Below are 22,470 nucleotides of genomic sequence, written 5' to 3'. Positions count from 1 at the left end.
AGAGCATTACACTAACCTTACCAAGATTTGGACAAATGCAAAACAAGAACTTCAGCATGCTGAAGTTATTATGGTAATACAAGCAGATAAACGTGGGCGTCCTGCTCCTGTATACGCTGTAGGATATCAAGTTTGGTTAGCTACCAGAAATCTCAGACTAGCAGGGCCTAGAAAGTTGCAACCCAGATATATAGGGCCATACAAATTCCTTAAAATAATCAACCCTGTTACACTGAAATTAGAACTTCCTCCTGAGTTACAGATTCATCCTGTCTTTCAGACCTCATTACTTAAACTGTATGTTCATCCTTCGAGTCCTGAACCCCCTCCCCCACCAGTCACTGTAGATGGAGAATTTGAGTATGAAGTCCAACGTATAATGGATTCTAGGAGATATCATGCTAAATTGCAATACCTGATTGACTGGGTGGGATATGATCCTGAAGATAGGTCCAGGTTCATGCCCCTTTGTTAGTACGTAGGTTTGATGCTCTGAACCCCTCAAAACCATGGCCCGTTAATAGACCCTTGTGAGGGAAAACTGTTCCACTTCGAGCTACCTGGGCCCTGGCTTGGTCGAACTCACTCCCAACCACAAATCCCACTAAGCATCCTTTCTAGAACTCCATTTAGCCTTGTTTGTGTATTGCCACAAAATCTCACAAGAATCCATTGGCCATTTGATTGGCCAGAGATAAAAGAGGGCCTCTCACAGCTCACCGTGCTTGGCTTACTCATTTAATGTATTGAACAATGCCCCGCCTTGTTTGCCCTCTCTCGCGATCCTTAACTTGTCATCTAAACTACCGGTCTTCTGAAATTCCAGGGGAACTTCCAGCATCTTTGAAAGCGTTACGCTTCTCATCCCGCCAAAGGATCACTAGCACATTTCTTCTTGTCGAATTCCAGAAAACCTGATTTGCCTCACTGCGTTCATGTACGCGGAAGCCCGAGGCTGCTTCCTTCCCCCCTGCTGATTAGCAGTGGACCAGGGCCGGACTGGAAACCACAACCGGCCCTGGCAAAGTGCTCGGCCGGCCCCCCTCCCCACTCAGGGGAGGTTGTGGGTGCCGCCGAGCTCTTTGCCGGGGCCGGGGCCGGTTTTGGGACGATTTTGGTACAGGGCCGAAACGGTCCTGTAACAAAAACCGCCCCCAGGGGCCCAAAACCGTCCCACACCCGTGCGGTTCACCGGGGGATTGCCCAGTGCCCGCTATGGCCAGTCCGGCCCTGCAGTGGACGCCCTGAGCCATGTCGGCTGTTTGCCAGTTACCGCGTCACACTCCTGCATTAGGATACTTTGTTTCCTCGTTCTTCTGGCCCCGTAAATCCTCACGCTTACAAATTGACTGTGGCAGACGTGTCTTACAGTTTCTTCAAAGAAGAATATTTTAAAAACATTTTGTATGGTCAGTGTCCATTCACTAAATTACATAACTTTGGATGTACCTGAAGAGACTTTTTCTTTTTTGGGTTGGAACATCCTTTACATGCTTCTGCAAGAACGGTCGAAATATCTACCTTCTCTTTCCATTGTGAGTATGTGGTGGTGCACAAACAATGTGTAAGGGCACTAGGTAGACAATTAATTTGTTATCCTTTCCTGAGAGATAAATGTATATATATTTAGTTTCTTTCTCTCTTCTTTGTTGTTTTCTTTTTATGCAATGCTTGTGTCTCAGTATTGAGAAACCTTTGCTATATCTAACAAGCTCCACTGATCTTCATCCCCTGGTGGTCCGTTCTGTTGTCTCTTTTCTCCCTAGATGAAGTAGCTGATACTTGAGTGATTTCTAGATACTCGGTATGGCACTTCCTTTTGGGAGGGTGGGGGTACATCTTCCCTTCTGTGGATACACGTTCTTCTGCTAGCCTGAGTTAAGACTTGACACATTGACAGGCTGGCAGTGGCGGTCCACTGTCATCCTAATCAGGCCCTTAAATACTTACCTCAAAAAGTTATATTCTTGTCAATAATATTAGTGCATCATAGTATTTGTGTGTCACAATATTTAATTTCTGATATTTCTCTCTCCTGATATTTTTAAAATGGTATTTTGTCCAAACTCAATAAAAGGGAGTGTCCCTGTTGGCCAGCTTAAACAGTTGAGTTTTCAAACTCCATACAGTTATCGATGGTCTCAATGACGAGATACCCTGGATGTCACTAATAAAGAATTGGATTCCCATATAGCCCTGTTGTGTCAAGATCTCTTGGTCCTTCCAGTATAAGGCAACTCCTGAAAGAACCTAATTTGGGGGGTCTATTGCTAAATGACATTCAGTACTGTTGCTTGAGACAAGGTCTGAGACTACTACTAGAAATAATGTCAAGTATGATCAGATGTTTCTACTGCTCATTCGAAAAACCTTTGCAGATTGAATATTGTGAGGGATTTCACTTATATCTACTAGATACTACTACATCAACATAGTAGCTATTAGCAGTTCCGATTAAATATCCTGTGAGATTTCACTTAACATACTAGATACTGCTTCATCCAACATGGCGGCCATTGGCGTTACCATCTAAGCGGCCTCGCATATGATTCTTCATTTAACATGGTGTTCATGTCAGCCCAATGTAATCAGATGTTTTCACCACACATTCTGAAAACCTTTGCAGATTGAATAACCTGTGAGATTTGTCTTCAAGATGCTGGATACCACCACACCCAATGGTGGCCATTAGAACTTCGGAAAGAATATCTAGTAGGATTTCACTCTCAGCAGTCTATTCACATTGTTGAGCCTACATTCATTATGAGGCACATGTCACGTCATGCACGGACGCCACACTGTGTTACGCACGTTATGTCATGTGATTGGACGTCGTAAGCATTAGCTTCGGCTTACACCTACTTCCTCCTTTTTAAAAACTGGACTTGAAACCAGTAGCATTTATGGAATATTTACAATAAAGAGGTGAAGCGCCCCTTACTGCACATAAACAATTCAGAATGGCGATTTGAAACTTCTATGTGTGCTGCATTTTGCAGCAAACATAGAAGTTGCACATTTTAATTTTTTGATTGGTTATGTGCAGGAAGGGACACTTTCCTTCTCATAAACAGTCATTCATGGCAGTTTGCTGTTTCTATAAGTGCTCCACAATGCAGCACACATAGAAACAGCAAAAATGATGGGAAATAAAGCATTTCTCTTTCGTTTTGCCATGTTAAGACCAGGTTTTCCGGGATCTTAATTTTGGTGTGCCCCATATTTATGCCATCCGTGTAAATATTTAGCAGCGTCAAAAAGAAATGGGCGCTGCAGCGAAACAACCACTGCAACACCCATTGCCTAGCCCTTTCACGCTAAGTATAGCGCGAAAAAGGGGCCTAATTTACAAGGCAGCATTGAGCCACATTAAGTGTAAATAAGGTTAAGCCCCTATTGTCACAGGAATGTAGTAAAAAGTGACATTCCTGTGGTAATAGTGGCTTGTAAATATGCCACCTAGTTTTCAAGCAATGAGGTATGTTTTCCACAGCGCTTCGTGGACTACAAGTAATTGCTCACTACTATGATTGTTATCGAGCAAATCTTCTTTTTGGTAAAAAAAAGATCCCAGGATTTTGACTTTTTGCATATGCATTTCCAATGAGTTGCGAGCTCTAGAACCAGCTCCATGGCACTTTAAGGGGCTCTGAAACTTAAAAAACTGGGTGAGAGCATTATTTGAACCACAAGTGTGCTACTCAAACACTATGCTTTGTAACTGATGGAACGTGAATCTGGTCACTCACTGATCCTCTTGTAATGCGCTCTGACACCTCCGAGTCTAGCCAGCGCTATATAAAACTCAAATAAATAAATAAATTATCTTTGCAGTTTGTGGTGACCTCACTAGTTGCTGCTTGGTAACAAGCTTTACACAAATCTGGCCTCAACATGTGTGTACATATATTGACATATTCTCTATGTATGTTTGTGTGTTGCATATCTTTCAACAGGTCCAACTGATCCCAGATTGCCAGTGTGAGAGTATTTATTATTCACTGCCTCAGTATCTCCAGAGGTGTGAATCAGGAAATAGGAACACTATTTTACACACATCAGAGCTTTCTACCACAGTGTAGATTAGGACATTGTCACATGGTCCTGATGAATTGCCATTGACTCGTTTAGAACATGTTTACTCCAGAGAAGCTTGAGTAGAAAAGATCTCTGGCAAAGAGCTCCCCTTGAGGGGCCCACCCATGCCTCTTACCACCCACTCTCTCCATGTTGTTAGGTCTCGACCTAAAGCATTGCTTTTAGCAATGCTTGTTGTCGAGATTTCTAGTAAGCAGTCCAAAAAGTTTGAGAACGGCGGATTAGCCACAGTTCATGTGATCTATGCGCGTGCACAAACCAGCCACGTCACAAACCACCATTTGTCTGTGCCTCGCATCAGACTTCAAAGCTGCAGCTCCCCCGCTCTCCTCCATCAGACTTCAAAGCAATGCGCTCCCGCTCCGCCCCCGCCACAGCAATGCCGAGAGCATGTTTACCATCCTTTTACCAAGCTGCCTTTTCTCCTACTGCTGTTTACATTCACAAAATTGTTAACACTGTGGGATTGCATGCTTTTTCTTTCTCTCTCCCCGCGCAACCATGCCTCTTACCACCCACTCTCTTCATGTTGCTCTCACCCCACCTTGCTAGTCTGTTTATTCCTCTACCCATTCCCACCCTGCTTGGCTTTTTTTATTTAAATAAACCAACCCACTCTTGTTTCTCCCATCCCTATTTGCCAACCCTTGCTGCACTGCCCTTCCCAGTTTTTTTAATTCATACTTTTTAAAAACTTCTTTGGAGTGCTCGTCGGTTTCATTTTGCTACCATGATACTTTTTTCTGCATGTGCCCTTTCATATACCTTTTATCTACATTTTGTATTTCCCACTCCAAGCGCATACACCATCTTGGTAACCCATTCACAACACCTATAGGTCACCATGCTGGGGCCACCATAGTAAGTGAGCTGACTGCCCGCTTACTCCGGTGCACTTCGCTGCATCACGGAACAGCACTCTCGAGTTCCCCCATGCTCGGGACCAAGTTGTAATTTCAGGCTAGTCCCGCCTTGCGTGTATTCTTAACTTCCACAGTTTTCATTAGTTCCAGAATGGCCTCAATGGGTATGAGCCAGCATGCCCTTGCTTAAGAAGTTTGGACACCAGGCCTCACATACCCCCCTCACCCTCACACCCCCTCACTCACCCTCTCATCCACCCTCACCCACCCTTTCACCCTCACATACCCTTTCACCCTCACACACCCTCTCACCCACCCTCACCCACCCTCACCCTCACACCCCCTCACCCTCACACACACACTCACACACACACACTCACCCTCACCCTCACAACCCTCTCACCTCATTCACCCTCACCCACTCACAACCCCACACCCTCACACCCCCTCACCCTCACACCCCCCCACCCTGACACACCCCTCACCCTCACACACACCCTCACCCTCACTCACCCCCTCACCCTCACTCACCCTCTCACCCACCCTCATCTACCCTCTCAACCACCCTCTCACCCACCCTCTCAACCACCCTCTCACCCACCCTCTCTCCCACCCTCTCATCCTCACTCACCCTCTCACCCTCACACACACTCACCCACCCTCACCCACCCTCACACACCCTCACCCTCACACCCACTCACACCCCCTCACACCCTCACCCTCACCCTCACACACACCCTCACCCTCTCACACCCCACACACCCTCAGACCCCCACACCACCTCACCCTCACACCCCCTCACTCTCACACCCCCTCACACCCCCTCACACACCCTCACTCACCCTCTCACCCTCACATACCCTCTCACACCCTCTCACCCTCACACCCCCTCACCCTCACACCCCCATACCCTCACCCTCACTCACCCTCACACCCTCTCACCCTCACACCCCCACACCCTCACCCTCACACACCCTCACTCACCCTCACACCCTCTCACCCTCACACACACACTCTCACCCTCACACACACTCTCACCCTCACACACCCTCTCACCCTCACACCCTCTCACCCCTCACACCCCTCAGCTCACGTCTCACTTTGCTGCACGCCACACACTGCTGCACACCTCACACTGCTGAACACTGCACACTGCTGCATTACTCATACTACTGCATGCTGCACACTGCTGCCCGCCTCACACTGCTGCCCGCCTCACACTGCTGCCCACCTCACACTGCTGCACGCCTCACACTGCTGCACACAGCTGCATTACTCACACTGCTGGACGCCACACACTGCTGCACGCCACACACTGCTGCACACGCCCACTGCTGCATGCCGCACACTGCCGCACGACGCACACTGCCACATGCCTCACACTGCTGCACGCCTCACACTGCTGCACGCCTCACACTGATGCACACCTCACACTGCTGCACGCCTCACACTGCTGCACACCTCAAACAACTGCATGCATCACACTGCTGCACGCTGCATACTGCTGCACTGTTAGAATTGGGGGTCTCTGGTTGGCGCAAGTATTCACTCTCCTCTAAGTCAGGGCGAAGGATGACCCCTTAGAATTACCCTTGCTCACCCTCTAGGTGCGTGGCGTGAGCAGCCAAGGCTATTCTTCAGGCGTAACTGAGTTAAGCATTTGTAATAACACACACAGTAAAATGTACCAATCCCCCACAAATAGACACCAGGCTGTGAATATATAAAAATACGTTCCTTTATGTAAAAATATATATATCAGATCAGACTTATCACAAGAGCAATATAACGTTTTTTAGGTAAACCACAAGATTTTAAATAGGCAATGTTGGACCCTGTTAGATGGCGATCCCGGGGAAGGCATAAGGTGTCTGACTGCCCCTCCCTAGGTCTACCCCTCCTTCTTAGAAGCGGCCGAGCGTTATCGAGAGGCCTCCTGGGTGAGGGTCCTCTGCTATAATCGTAACAGCAAAGCACTCACACCACTACAAATGGACACCACACAAGGGGATAAGTTCTTAGGCTTTATCAATAATAAAGGTTGGTTATCTTCAGCAATATGTACAAGCGGATCGAGGGATCTGTAAAGTCTCGGTAACAGGGAACGGGGTAGCGGGACAGTCTCAGTTCGGGTTGGGTGTAGGGATACCCTGCGCACAGCTCTCAATCCTCGAGCTGGGGAGTTCCGTAAGGTCGAGCCGCGGCAGCGCCAGCAGGGCTCCAAGATGGTTTCAGCGAAGGTGGGCCGCAGCAGCGCCAGCAGGACTCCAAGAGGGTTTCAGCGAATATGGGCCGCGGCAGCGCCAGCAGGACTCCAAGATGGTTTCAGCGAAGATGGGCCGCGGCAGCAGGACTCCAAGATGGTTTCAGCGAAGATGGGCCGCGGCAGCGCCAGCAGGACTCCAAGATGGTTTCAGAGAAGATGGGCCGCGGCAGCGCCAGCAGGACTCCAAGATGGTTTCAGGGTTTCAGGGTTTCAGGGTTTCAGGGTAGCGAGTTCTTCTCGGGGTCAGCCGCGACAGCGTCAGCAGGGCTCTCGACTCCAGGATACAACTGGCGTCCTCATCCAGGGCTAGCCCAGATATAGGACTGGAGTCCTTTGATGTCCGGACCCTCGCGCCTGGGGGTCAGAGGGGCCGAGAGGAAGGTGTCCAGACACCCAGCAGGGGGGTGGAGCCAGCGCCCAGGGAGGCCGGAGGGCAATTGATACCAGGCGTCCGGGGACGCCTGGGGGGCCATCGAAACTCCCCTCCTCTTGGATCTGTTGAGCGGCCACTCTACCTCCTGGGGGGATCTTGGTGCCTCGATGTCGGGGCTCGCTGGGGCCGAGGCCGGGGTCGGGCCTAGGCCACGTGCTCGGGACGTGATGGGCCCAAGATGGCGTCGGGCCTGAAGAGTTGGGGCGAGCAGGGTTCGCCGGGTTCCAGGGGGGAGAGCCGTGGGTTGCCAGGGTGGCTGCTCCCGTTGAGAGTCCGTGGAGGGTAGTGCCAAGGGGGCGACAGCGGGTCGTTGGAGGGCCGATGTCATCCTGAGGCCGCCCCGCGGGCGGGTTAGGACCACGCCACGAGGCCGTTTCCAACACGCGTCCCCCCCAGCTGAAGGCAGGGAGAGTCACCCATCTTCTTGGGGGTTCTCCTCGCCGAGGCGGAAGAACCGGGATAGGCCATCAGCGTTGGCGTGGTCGTTGCCAGGGCGATGCTCTACAGTGAAGTCCATCCCTTGGAGGGAGATGGACCATCGCAACAGCTTCGGGTTCTCGCCCCGCATCTGCATCAGCCACCGCAGGGGCCGGTGGTCGGTCTGTACCCGGAAGTGGGTGCCGAAGAGGTAGGGCCGGAGTTTCTTTAGGGCCCATACGACGGCGAATGCTTCTCTCTCGATGGTGCTCCATCGTTGTTCTCTAGCCAGCAGGCGCCGACTGATGAAGGCCACAGGAAGGTCGACTCCCTCGGGGTTAACTTGTGATAGGACCGCCCGATGCCGTGCTCCGAGGCGTCGGTTTGGACCACGAATTCTCGGCTGTAGTCGGGGGCCTGCAGCACAGGGGTGGTGCACATGGCCGTCTTCAGAGCCTCAAAGGCTGTTTGACATTCGGGAGTCCAGTGCACCTTCTGTGGTAGCCTTTTAGATGTCAGTTCAGTGAGAGGCCCCACAATGCTCCCATAGTCTTTTATAAAGCGCCGGTAATAGCCCGTGAGCCCCAGGAAGGCTCGGACTGCTGTCTGGGTGACCGGGGGCTCCCAGGCCCGGATGGCGTCAATCTTTGGTTGGAGGGGAGCCACCTGGCCGCTCCCTACTTGGTGCCCCAGATAGGTCACGGACCCTTGGCCTATCTGGCACTTGCTGGCTTTTATCGTCAGTCCGGCCCGCCGGAGGGCCGTCAAGACCTCCCAAAGGTGCGTCAGGTGCTCGTCCCAGTGGAGGCTGTACACCGCAATATCGTCCAGATACGCGGCACTGAACTCTTCTAGCCCCGCCAGCACCCTGTTTACTAGTCTCTGGAAGGTGGCCGAGGCGTTTTTCATGCCAAAGGGCATCATTTTGAACTGGAAGTGGCCATCGGGGGTCGAGAAGGCAGATCGCTCTTGGGCACCAGGGGTGAGGCCGATCTGCCAATTCCCGGCCGTGAGGTCGAAGGTGCTGAGGTACCTGGCGGCCCCCAGGCGATCGATCAGTTCATCCGCCCGGGGGATGGGATGGGCGTCGGTTCTGGTGATGGCATTCAGTCCCCGGTAGTCGACACAAAACCGGAGTTCCGCTGGGGCGCCGGGGGCGGCGGCTTTAGGGACCAGGACCACTGGACTGGCCCAGGGACTGTCGGAGGGTTCGACCACCCCCAGGGCTAGCATCTTGGCAACTTTGGACTGGATGCAGGCTCGAACTCGGTCGGGAACTCGGAAAGCCCGGTGTCGCACGGGCGGGCTGCCCCCGGTGTCGACATCGTGGACACACCACCGGGTGACCCCGGGAGTGAGTGAAAACAGGTCCGCAAATTGCCCCAGCAGCTTTCGGCAGTCCTGGTGCTGTTCGGGGGTCAGGGCGGAGGAGAGGGGTACCCCCTCGACGGAGCCATCTTTTTCTGAACACTTCAGGAGGTCGGGTAGGGGCTCGGAGTCTTCTTCGGCTCCATCATCCGTAGCCAACAGTAGGCTCAGCTCCGTGCGGGCAAAGTGAGGCTTGAGCCGGTTGGCATGCAGAACCTGGAGGAGGTTCCGGGGGGACTCCATGTCCACCAGGTAGGTGACGGGGCTCTTGCGCTCCACCACTTTGAAGGGCCCCGTCCATTTGTCCTGGAGGGCACAGGGCTCGACCGGGGACATGACTCAGACCTGCTGGCCCGGCTCGAACTCGATGGACGAGGCGTTCTGGTCATACCAGCGCTTCATTTCCTCCTGACTGGCCTCAAGGTTGGCCTCTGCAAGTTCCCGGAACTTCCGAGTTTGGTTGCGGAGGGTCAGGAGGTACCGGTAGACATCCGGAGGGGCGTCTCGGACAGCTGTTTCCCAGCCTTCTTTGACCAGGCTGAGGGGACCTCGGACAGGGTGTCCATACAGTAGTTCAAATGGGCTGAACCCCAGGGACTTCTGGGGCACCTCCCGATAGGCAAACAGGAGGCAGGGCAGCAGGACGTCCCATTTGCGTCGTAGGGGCTCTTCTAGGCCCTTGATCATCCCCTTGAGTGTCCGGTTGAACCGCTCCACAAGTCCATTCCCTTGGGGGTGATAGGGGGTGGTGAATTTATATGTGACCCCGCACTGTTGCCACAGGGACCGCATATACTTGGATATAAAGTTTGTGCCAGATCACTCACGACCTCTCGGGGGAAGCCGACTCTGGAGAAGATTCCCATTAGCGCCCGGCCCACCACGGGGGCTGTTATGGTCCGGAGGGGGATGGCTTCTGGGTAGCGGGTGGCATGGTCCACCAGGACGAGGATGAAGCGGTGTCCCTGAGAGGTGCGGGGGTCCAGGGGCCCCACTATGTCGATCCCCACTCGATCGAAGGGAGTTGTCACCACGGGAAAGGGTTGGAGCGGGGCCTTGACCTTTCGCCTGCTCTTCCCACTAGCTTGACAGGTCGGACAGGTTCTGCAGTGATTGTGCACATCGTTGCGCATTTTCGGCCAGTAAAAATGGGTCATCAGGCGGCTGTAGGTTTTGTCCTGCCCCAGGTGCCCAGCAAGGGGCACGTCGTGTGCCAGGTTTAAGAGGAAGTCTCTGAATCGTAGAGGGACCACCAGTACTCGGCTGGCCCCTAGTTCGGCAATTTTCTGCTCACTGTACAGGAGCTCGTGGTCCCAATAGACCCAGTGGGACTCCGAGGGGTCTCCGGTAGCTTGCGTGGCGGCTTGTTGTCGGATTCCCTCGAGGGAGGGACACGTTTTCTGTTCTTGCCGGAACTGTTCTCGTGTGGGGCCACCCTCTTGGCGCCATTGGGCTAGTTCGGGGAGGTGGCCCAGCTCGGTGATGTCTTCATGGCCGGGCCCCCGGGGGCTGGGCTCGGGGTCGGCGTCCTCGGGGACGGCGGGCGGTGGAGGTGCGGGCCACTCCGGCTTTCAAGCGGGGTGTCTTCGTTGAGGTGGTGGCCCGGACGGCCATGGATCGGGTGGTCGCACCGACCCACTCGGGCAGGCCCAGCATCCCCAGATGCTCTCTCCGCTCGACGTGGGCCCAGGGGGAACTTTCCAGGTCGTTCCCGAGGAGGCAGTCCATGGGGGCATCGTCCCGGACGGTCACTTTCAGCATGCCCGACACCCCTCCCCACTCGAAGGGGATACGGGCCATCTGGCACAAGCTCTCGGAGTTGTCCGCCGACCGTACGAGGCACAGGACATTGGGTAAGATCTGATCGGGGGCCACCAAATGGCAGCGGACAGCCGTCACGCTAGCCCCAGTGTCACGGAGGGCTTCGGCCCGGTGTCCATTAATGGTAACCCATTGGCGGTATTTTTGCGTGTTGCCTGGGATCGGGGCTCGGGGGATCATGTCTCTCTCACCCAGGCACACCAAAGACATAGCGGCGGGCTCCCACTCGGCCTGCTCGGGATCGTCGTCCTCTTCCTCGCCTCTTTCTTCGCCCAGGGCGGCGGCCGCGATCTGGCGGTGGGGCGGACCGGCGGGGCCGGGCAGTGTGTTCATCGGGCAGAGGGGATCATTCGCATAGTGGCCGGGACGCTGGCATCTGTGGCAGGTAACGTTGGGGCGGGGACCCGGTCGTGCTGGGGGGGCCCCCCTTCTGGTCAGGGATGGCGAAGTGGAGGTCGGGGGGGGCCCCGCGGGGGCGTCTCGGCCCCGGTTCTGGCCTCCTCTGCTGCCTCGTGGCCGGTGGTTCCCCGGGGATCCCCGGCCGTAGTCTCCCATCGGGCTCCGGGGGACCCGGGTGCTCACCCATCGATCGGCCTCGACAGCGAGTTTTCGTGGCTCAGTTAGCTTGCTGTCGAGGAGATGCTGCATGAGCTCGATGAAACAGTTGTTGGAGAGGTGCTCCCATACAATGAGGTTGAACAACTGCTCGTAGGTGGTGACCTGGCTGCCTTTGATCCACCCTTCTAGGGCTCTACTATAAAAGTTCACGTACTCCACCCATGTGGTACCGGGAAGTTTCTTACAGTCTCGGAATCGCTGCCGGTACATTTCGGGGGTGAGTCCGTAGCGAGTGAGGAGAGCGGCTTTCATGTGCTCGTATGAGGTCATCTCGGCATCGGGGAGCTCTAGCAGGGCGTCCCTCCCTTCGTTGACGTACTTCCCCCACAAGCTGGCGCCCCAGTCCTTGAGGGGTACTCGATGAGCCGTCATGGCCACCTCATAAGCTTTGAACCACTGCTGGATGTCGTCGTTCTTATAGTACTCTTTGACGACATCCTTGGGGATGTGAACTTTCGTGTCTGCAGGTGGCAGCGGGTTCCTGTCTCCGGAGGGGATGGCCCCATTCGTTTTGGCCTTGATTTCCAGTTCTTTGAGGCCACGTTCGTGCTCGAATGTGAGCTTCTTCTCTTCCAGGTCTCTTTGCCTCCGTTTCTCCTCCAGGTCTCCTTCCAGCCGTAGTTGCTCAAGGGCTATCTTTCTTTCCGCTAGCTGTAGTTCTCCGTCCAGTCGGAGTCGGGCGAGCTCCAGTTCGTGGAGCCGGTTCTTCATTCGCTCTCGGGCGTCTTCGTGGGAAAGGCCCGTGTCTATGTTTGCAGGCTTTTCTCCCGCTGGGGTTGCGTCGGTCTCCGTGCGTGCATTCGGGACCGTGTTCGCTTCGCTCTGGGGTGGCGTCGCTCCTGCCTCCACCCATGTTTGCAGGGCCGACTTAAAGTCTTCTTTTGTGCTTAGTCCGGTGGTAGCGATGCCCAGGTTTTTGGAGAATTGCTTCAATTCCTTGTGACTATAATCTTCCAACTGTTCTTTTTGGAACTCTGCGGTCGGTCTGGTTTCTTGGGTAGTCATGGTCGCGGTGTGTTTCTGTCGGTAGTGGTTGAGTCACTCTCTGTACGATTTGCGTTGGCTCGGATCGCACCGCCTGCCACCAATGTTAGAAAGGCGATCCCGGGGAAGGCAGAAGGTGTCTGACTGCCCCTCCCTAGGTCTACCCCTCCTTCTTAGAAGCGGCCGAGCGTTATCGAGAGGCCTCCTGGGTGAGGGTCCTCTCCTATAATCGTAACAGCAGAGCACTCACACCACTACAAATGCACACCACACAAGGGGATACGTTCTTAGGCTTTATCAATAATAAAGGTCGGTTATCTTCAGCAATATGTACAAGCGGATCGAGGGATCCGTAAAGTCTTGGTAAAAGGGAACGGGGTAGCGGGACAGTCTCAGTTCGGGTTGGGCGTAGGGATACCCTGCGCACAGCTCTCAATCCTCGAGCTGGGGAGTTCCGTAAGGTCGAGCCGCGGCAGCGCCAGCAGGGCTCCAAGATGGTTTCAGCGAAGGTGGGCCGCGGCAGCGCCAGCAGGACTCCAAGATGGTTTCAGCGAATATGGGCCGCGGCAGCGCCAGCAGGACTCCAAGATGGTTTCAGCGAAGATGGGCCGCGGTAGCGCCAGCAGGACTCCAAGATGGTTTCAGCGAAGATGGGCCGCGGCAGCGCCAGCAGGACTCCAAGATGGTTTCAGAGAAGATGGGCCGCGGCAGCGCCAGCAGCACTCCAAGATGGTTTCAGGGTTTCAGGGTTTCAGGGCAGCGAGTTCTTCTCGGGGTCAGCTGCGACAGCGTCAGCAGGGCTCTCGACTCCAGGATACAACTGGCGTCCTCATCCAGGGCTAGCCCAAATATAGGACTGGAGTCCTTTGATATCCGGACCCTCGCGCCTGGGGTTCAGAGGGGCCGGGATGAAGGTGTCCAGACACCCAGCAGGGGGGTGGAGCCAGCGCCCAGGGAGGCCGGAGGGCGATCGATACCAGGCGTCCTGGAATGGCTGGGGGGCCATCGAAACTCCCCTCCTCTTGGATCCGTTGAGCGGCCACTCTACCTCCTGGGGGGATCTTGGTGCCTCGATGTCAGGGCTCGCTGGGGCCGAGGCCGGGGTCGGGCCTAGGCCACGTGCTCGGGACGTGATGGGCCCAAGATGGCGTTGGGCCTGAAGAGTTGGGGCGTGCAGGGTTCGCAGGGTTCCAGGGGGGAGAGCCGTGGGTTGCCAGGGTGGCTGCTCCCGTCGAGAGTCCGTGGAGGGTAGTGCCAAGGGGGCGACAGCAGGTCGTTGGAGGGCCGATGTCATCCTGAGGCCGCCCCGTGGGCGGGTTAGGACCACGCCACGAGGCTGTTTCCAACAGACCCGGCCTCGTGGCCTGGTCCCTCTCCTCACGCATGGCGGGCCCGAGACAGCAACAACCCCTGACCTCCCCAACGAAACTGCTTCGCCAGCCTGCATCGAGAGCCGCCCCACCTGGCAACCCCCGGCTCTCCCCCTCAAGAACACGGCGACCCCTGCTCGCCCCACACAGCTGGTCCAATCCCTACCTCGGGCCACCATCTCCGGGCCCGACTCCATCTAGGACCCTCCACGTCCTGACCACGTGGCCTCGGCCCGTCCTCGGCCGCAACCCCAGTGAAGCCCCAACATCGAGGCACCAAGATCCGACCAGGTGGTAAAGTGGCCACTTGACGGATCCAGGAGGAGGGAAGTTTCGATGGCCCTCCAACCGTCCCCGGACGCCTGGTTTCGATCACCCTCCGGACTCCCTGGGCTCTGGCTCCACCCCCCTGCTGGGTGTCTGGACCCTCTCATCCCGGCCCCTCTGGCCTCCAGGCGCGAGGGTCCGGACATCAAAGGACTCCAGACCTATATCTGGGGCCGCCCTGGAATGGAACATCAGTTGTATCCTGGAGTCGAGAGCCCTGCTGACGCTGTCGCGGCTGACCCCGAGAAGAACTCACTACCTTGAACCTTGAAACCATCTTTGGAGCCCTGCAGGCGCTGCCGCGGCCCATCCTCGCTGAAACCATCTTTGGAGTCCTGCTGGCGCTGCCGCGGCCCAACCACGCTGAAACCATCTTTGGAGTCCTGCTGGCGCTGCCGCGGCCCAACCTCGCTGAAACCATCTTTGGAGTCCTGCTGGCGCTGCCGCGGCCCAACCTCGCTGAAACCACCTTTGGAGTCCTGCTGGCGCTGCCGCGGCCCATCCTTGCTGTAACCATCATCTGAGCCTGCTGGCACTGCCGCGGCCCATCCTCGCTGAAACCATCTCCGAGCCTGCTGGCGCTGCCGCGGCCTGTCCTCGCTGAAACCATCTTCGAAGCCTGCTGGCGCTGCCGCGGCTCGACCGTTCGGAACCCCCCCAGCTCGAGGACTGAGAGCTGTGCGCAGGGCATTCCTGTACCAGACCGGTACCAAGACTGTCCCGCTACCCCCTTTTTCCCTGTTACCGAGACTTTACGGATCCCTCGATCCGCTTGTACATATTGCTGCGAGAAACAACCTTTATCACCGATAAAGCCTATAAGAAATTATCTTCTGTGTGGTGTCCATTTGTAGAGGTGTGATTGCTCTGCTGTTACGATTCTAGGAGAGGAACCTCACCCCGGAGGCCTCTCGACGACGCTCGGCTACTTCCAGAAGGAGGGGTGGGCCTAAGGGTGGTCAGTCAGACATCTTCTGCCTCCCCAGGGTCCGCCTTTCTAACATTGGTGGCAGGCGGTGCGATCCGAGCCCACGCAAATCGTACAGAGAGTAACTCACTCGCTACCGACAGAAACACACCGCGACCACGACTACCAAAGAAGCCAGACCGACCACAGAGTTCCAGAAAGAACGGTTGGAAGATTATAATCATAAAGAATTAAAACAATTCTGCAAAGACCTGGGCATCGCTACCACTGGACTAAGCACCAAAGAGGATTTCAAGTTGGCCCTACAAACATGGGTGGAGGCAGGAGCAACGCCACCCCAGAGGGGAGATAACACGGTCCCGAACATGCACCCGGAGACCAACGCAACCCCAGCGGGGGAAATACCTACAAACCTAGACACAGGCCTCTCCCACGAAGACGCCCGAGAGCGAGAAAAGAGCCGACTCCACGAATTGGAGCTCGCCCGACTCCGTCTGGACGGAGAACTACAGCTAGCCGAAAGGAAGATAGCCCTTGAGCAACTACGGCTGGAAGGAGACCTCGAGGAGAAACGGAGGCAGAGGGACTTAGAGGAGAAGAAGCTCACGTTCGAGCACGAGCGTGGCCTAAAAGAACTTGAGATCAAGGCCAAAACGGGTGAGGCCAGCGCCTCCGGGAACAGGAACCCGCCTCCGCCTGCGGACACGAAAGTCCACATCCCCAAGGATGTCGTCAAAGAGTACTATAAAAACGACGACATCCAACAGTGGTTTAGAGCTTACGAAGTAGCCATGACCGCCCATCGAGTGCCCCTCAAAGATTGGGGCGCCGGCTTGTGGGGGAAGTTCGTCAACGAAGGGAGAGACGCACTGCTAGAGCTCCCCGACGCCGAGATGACCTCTTATGAACACATGAAAACCGTCCTCCTTACTCGCTACGGACTCACCCCCGAAATGTACCTGCAGCGATTCCGAGACTGTAGAAAAATCCCCGGTACTACATGGGTGGAGTACGTAAACTTCTTTAGTCGAGCCCTAGAAGGGTGGATCAAAGGCAGCCAGGTCACCACCTACGAGCACCTGGTCAACCTCATTGTGTGGGAGCACCTCTCCAACAACTGTTTTATCAAACTCAGGCAGCATCTCCTCGACAGCAAGCTGACCGAGCCACGTAAACTCGCCGTCGAGGCCGATCGATGGGTAAGCACCCGGGTCCCCTGGAGCCCGATGGGAGACTACGGCCGAGGTTCCCCGGGGAACCACTGTCCGCGAGGCGGCGGAGGAGGCCAGAACAGGAGCCGAGACCCACCCACGGGGCCACCCCCGACCTCCACTTCGCCATCCCTGGCCAGAAGGGGGGCCCCACCAGCACGACCGGGGCCTCGCCCGAACGTTACCTGCCACAGATGCCAGCGGCCCGGTCACTATGCTAACGACCCCCTCTGCCGCATGAACACACGGCCCGGCCCCACCGGTCCGCCCAACCGCCAGATCGCGGCCGCCGCACTGGGCGAATAAAGAGGCGAAGAAGAGGACGACGACCACGACCAGGCCGAGTGGGAGCCACTGCCATGTCCCTGGTATGCCTGGGCGACAGAGACATGATCCCCAGGGCCCCGATCCCGGACAACACTCGAAAGTACCGCCAATGGGTCACTATTAATGGACACCGGGCCGAAGCCCTCCGTGACACTGGAACCAGCGTGACAGCCGTCCGCTGCCACTTGGTGGCCCCCGACCAGATCTTGCCCAACGTACTGTGCCCCGTACGGTCGGCGGACAACTCCGAGAGCCTGTGCCAGATGGCCCATATCCCCTTCGAGTGGGGAGGGGTGTCGGGCATGCTGAAAGTGACGGTCCGGGACGATGCCCCAGTGGACTGCCTCCTCGGGAATGACGGAATGACCTGGAAAGTTCCCCCTGGGCCCACGTCGAGAGGAAAGAACATCTGAGGATGCTAGGCCTTCCCGAGTGGGTCTATGCGACCACCCGATCCATGGCCGCCCGGGCCACCGCCCGACCGAAGTCACCCCGACTGAAGAACCCGAGTGGCCCGCACCTCCGCCGCCCGCCGTCCCCGAGGACGCCGACCCAGAGCCCGGCCCCCTGGGGCCCAGCCATGAAGACATCGCCGAGCTCGGCAATCTCCCTGAACTAGCCCAATGGCGCCAAGAAGGTGGCCCCACATGAGAACAGTTCCGGCAAGAACAGAAAACCTGTCCCTCCCTCGAGGGAATCCGACAGCAAGCCGCCACGCAAGCTGCCGGAGACTCATCGGGGTCCCACTGGGTCTATTGGGACCACGATCTTCTCTACAGCGAACAGAAGATTGCTGAACTAGGGGCCAGCCGGGTACTGGTGGTCCCTCTCCGATTCAGAGACTTCCTCCTGAACCTGGCACACGACGTGCCCCTCGCCGGGCACCTGGGGCAGGACAAAACATACAGCCGCCTGGTGACCCATTTCTATTGGCTAAAAATGAGGAGCGACGTGAACAATCACTGCCGGACTTGCCCCACCTGTCAGGCCAGCGGGAAGAGTGGAAACGCCTCTTCCATTGAGTTCGAGCCGGGCCAACGAGTCTGGGTCATGTCCCCGGTCGAACCCTGTGCCCTCCAGGACAAATGGACGGGCCCTTCAAGGTGGTGGAGTGCAAGAGCCCTGTCACGTACCTGGTGGACATGGAGTCTCCCAGAAACCCCCTCCGGGTCCTCCACACCAACCGGCTCAAGCCCCACTTTATCCGAACAGAGCTTAGCCTGCTGATGGCTACCGATAGCGGGGCCGAGGACGACTTCGATCCCCTGCCAGACCTCCTGAACACTTCCGAGAAAGACGGCTCCGTCGAAGGGGTCACCCTCTCCTCGACCCTGAGCCCAGAACAGCGCCAGGACTGCCACCACTTGCTGGGACAATTTGCAGATTTGTTTTCCCTCACCCCCGGAGTCACCCAGTGGTGTGTCCACGATGTCGACACCGGAAACAGTCCGCCTGTGCGACACCGAGCCTACAGAGTTCCCGACCGAGTTCGGACCTGCATCCAGGCGGAGGTATCCAAGATGCTGGCCCTGGGGGTAGTCGAACCCTCTGACAGTCCGTGGGCCAGCCCTGTCGTCCTGGTCCCAAAAGCCGCCGCCCCGGGCGCCACTCCCGAACTGCGGTTTTGTGTCGACTACCGGGGGTTAAACGCCGTCACCCGGACCGATGCACACCCCATTCCCCGGGCCGATGAACTGATCGACCGCCTAGGGGCGGCCCGCTACCTGAGCACCTTCGACCTGACCTCCGGCTACTGGCAGATCGGACTCACCCCGGGCGCCCAAGAGCGCTCCGCTTTCTCAACCCCCGATGGCCACTACCACTTCAAAGTGATGCCCTTCGGGATGAAGAACGCCCCTGCAACCTTCCAGAGGCTGGTGAATAAGGTGCTGGCGGGGCTAGAAGAATTAAGCGCCGCATACCTGGACGATATTGCAGTATACAGCCTCCACTGGGCCGAGCACCTCAAACACCTCTGGGAGGTCCTGACGGCCCTCCGACGGGCCGGACTAACAATAAAAGCCAGCAAGTGCCAGATAGGCCAAGGTTCCGTGACCTATCTGGGACACCAAGTGGGGAGCGGCCATGTGGCTCCCCTCCAACCCAAGATCGACGCCATCATGGCCTGGGAACCCCCAGTAACTCAGACAGCAGTCCGAGCCTTCCTGGGGCTCACTGGGTATTACTAGCGCTTCGTAAAGGACTATGGGAGCATTTTTGGCCCCCTCACCGAACTCACTTCCAAGAGACAGCCACAGAAGGTGCACTGGACCCCCGTATGTCAGGCCGCCTTTGAGACCCTAAAGACAGCGATGTGTACTGCGCCGGTGCTCCAAGCCCCCGACTACAGCCGGGAATTCATAGTCCAGACAGATGCCTCGGAGCACGGGGTCGGGGCGGTCCTCTCCCAAATAAACACAGAAGGAATCGATCGACCGGTGGCCTTCATCAGCAGACGGCTGCTAGCTCGAGAACAACGCTGGAGCACCATTGAACGAGAGGCCTTCGCCGTGGTGTGGGCCCTCAAGAAACTCCGACCCTATCTCTTCAGCACCCACTTCCGGGTGCAAACTGACCACCGGCCCTTGCGGTGGCTGATGCAGATGCGAGGAGAGAACCCCAAGTTGCTGCGTTGGTCCATCTCCCTCCAAGGGATGGACTTCACTGTGGAACATCGCCCCGGCAACGACCACGCCAACGCCGACGGCCTGTCCCGCTTCTTCCGCCTCAACGAGGAGAACCCCCAAGAAGATGGGTGACTCTCCCCGCCTTCAGCTGGGGCGGACGTGTGTTGGACCCGGCCTCGTGGCATGGTCCCTCTCCCCCCGCATGGCGGGCCTAAGACAGCAACAACCCCTGACCTCCCCAACGAAACTGCTTCGCCAGCCTGCATCGAGAGCCGCCCCACCTGGCGACCCCCGGCTCTCCCCCTCAAGAACACAGCGACCCCTGCTCGCCCCACACGGCTGGTCCAATCCCTACCTCGGGCCACCATCTCCGGGCCCGACTCCATCTTGGACCCTCCACGTCCTGACCACGTGGCCTCGGCCCGTCCTCGGCCGCAACCCCAGCAAAGCCCCGACATCGAGGCACCAAGATCCGACCAGGTGGTAAAGTGGCCACTTGACGGATCCAGGAGGAGGGAAGTTTCGATGGCCCTCCAACTGTCCCCGGACGCCTGGTTTCGATCGCCCTCCGGTCTCCCTGGGCGCTGGCTCCACCCCCCTGCTGGGTGTCTGGACCCTCTCATCCCAGTCCCTCTGGCCCCCAGGCGCGAGGGTCCGGACATCAAAGGACTCCAGACCTATATCTGGGGCCGCCCTGGAATGGAACGTCAGTTGTATCCTAGAGTCGAGAGCCCTGCTGACGCTGTCGCGGCTGACCCCGAGAAGAACTCACTACCTTGAACCTTGAAACCATCTTTGGAGCCCTGCTGGCGCTGCCGCGGCCCATCCTCGCTGAAACCATCTTTGGAGTCCTGCTGGCGCTGCCGCGGCCCAACCTCGCTGAAACCATCTTTGGAGTCCTGCTGGCGCTGCAGCGGCCCAACCTCGCTGAAACCATCTTTGGAGTCCTGCTGGCGCTGCCGCGGGCCAACCTCGCTGAAACTACCTTTGGAGTCCTGCTGGCGCTGCCGCGGCCCATCCTTGCTGTAACCATCATCTGAGCCTAATGGCGCTGCCGCGGCCCATCCTCGCTGAAACCATCTCCGAGCCTGCTGGCGCTGCCGCGGCCCGTCCTCGCTGAAACCATCTTCGAAGCCTGCTGGCGCTGCCGCGGCTCGACCGTTCGGAACCCCCCCAGCTCGAGGATTGAGAGCTGTGCGCAGGGCATTCCTGTACCAGACCGGTACCAAGACTGTCCCGCTACCCCCTTTTTCCCTGTTACCGAGACTTTACCGATCCATCGATCCGCTTGTACATATTGCTGGGAGAACCAACCTTTATCACCGATAAAGCCTATAAGAAATTATCTTCTGTGTGGTGTCCATTTGTAGAGGTGTGATTGCTCTGCTATTACGATTCTAGGAGAGGAACCTCACCCCGGAGGCCTCTCGACGACGCTCGGCTACTTCCAGAAGGAGGGGTGGGCCTAGGGGTGGTCAGTCAGACATCTTCTGCCTCCCCAGGGTCCGCCTTTCTAACAGGCAAGTTCTCTTTGTTACAGTTCAAATGTTTCTTCTTCAGTTCAATTCACTTAAAATAGTTCTTTTTGTGGCAGTTCATGTACTCTTTTGGAAAGGATAATGCCACAGTTCTTGTTATGCAATAATGGGGGCCTCTTGCCCCGTTCCTGGAAGGTATGGCGCTCCCAAGCGCCTCTGTGGGCTTCGCAGCGCTCCTCTGTGCTACACACGGAAGAAAACCCCGGGCCCTACCAATGCTCACGCATCTCGCAGTGCTGGTTGAATGGAGACCAGAGAGGGGCCTCGACAAACCCTGGGCCTTTTCCGGAGGTGGGGGCTGAGCAGCGGAGCAGCAAGCATGCGATGAGAGGAGCCTGGAGGAACCCCGGGCCTTTTCCAGAGGTGGGGGCTCTCAGCTGCAGTGAGGAGCAGGGAGGCGATGAGAGGAGCCTCTTGGGCCAAGGCACAGGGAAGGCTGATGGGGAAATAAAACGTTGCGGGCCCCGAGCCCGGTTTGAATTCCTTCCTTGGGGGGACGAGTTGTACACGGGCAGTGCGACTCGTCTCTGGCAGTGTCTCCGGGTTTCTGTCTGCAGCAGGTGGGTGCACACAGGCGGGCGCGGCCCACGACCCCGGTACAGATGGTACTGGGGTCTCCCAACAGGGGGGCGGCGCGGCCTGCAAACTCCTCGGGTTGGCGAGCGGGGACAGCAGGGCACGGTCCTTCGTGCGGGCTGCAGTCTCGGCTTAGGTCACCTGCCTGGAGGAAATTCCGGCAGGAGGGGCGAGAGCACTTCAGTGCGCTCCAGTGGCAGGCAGGGGCAGAGGAGCAGGCAGCCGGACCCGGGGGCAGAGAGCGACTCCAAGGAGCGAGGCTCTCACGGGTCAAGGGCAGGCGAGCTCCCGAGTGCCACAGCCCTAGGAGGGGGCGATGAGGGGCGCAGTCTTACTCCGGCGGGAGGCACACACGGCTGGCAGGTAGAAACGAGCGAAGGCGCAATTAACCCACTGGTCCTGAGGTTCAGTTCAGGGGGTAAGCTCAGTCAAGCCTGTTGGACAGGCCACATGAAGGGCCGCTCTCCCCCGGTCCAACCAGGCCCGAACCAGCCACGCAAGTACCACACACCACCATTGCACGTCCACCGTCCCCGCAGGGACCCCTACACTCGAACCTGTTGACCGCGTAGGCCGACCCACTACCGGCCTGCGCGCCCATCCTGGGCGCCATCTTGGACACTCCACCACGAGGCCGCCTGGCCCCCGATCGACCTCAACCCTGGGCCTGGCCAGGCCTCAGACATTCCGGCACCAAC

General features: G+C 57.1%; 1 protein-coding gene across 1 annotated transcript in view; it reads right to left on the bottom strand.

Annotated features, from left to right (window-relative positions):
* LOC144781704 (cytochrome P450 2C5-like) overlaps positions 1 to 22,470 on the bottom strand; it is an 852,328-nt gene that overhangs the window by 520,791 nt on the left and 309,067 nt on the right. The gene's annotated exons all lie outside the window — the stretch shown is intronic.

This window comes from Lissotriton helveticus, chromosome 9, assembly GCF_964261635.1.
Source record: "Lissotriton helveticus chromosome 9, aLisHel1.1, whole genome shotgun sequence".
Lineage (NCBI taxonomy): Eukaryota > Metazoa > Chordata > Amphibia > Caudata > Salamandridae > Lissotriton > Lissotriton helveticus.
Note: the sequence above shows the minus strand (reverse complement) of the source record. Positions and strands in the feature narration are given on the sequence as shown.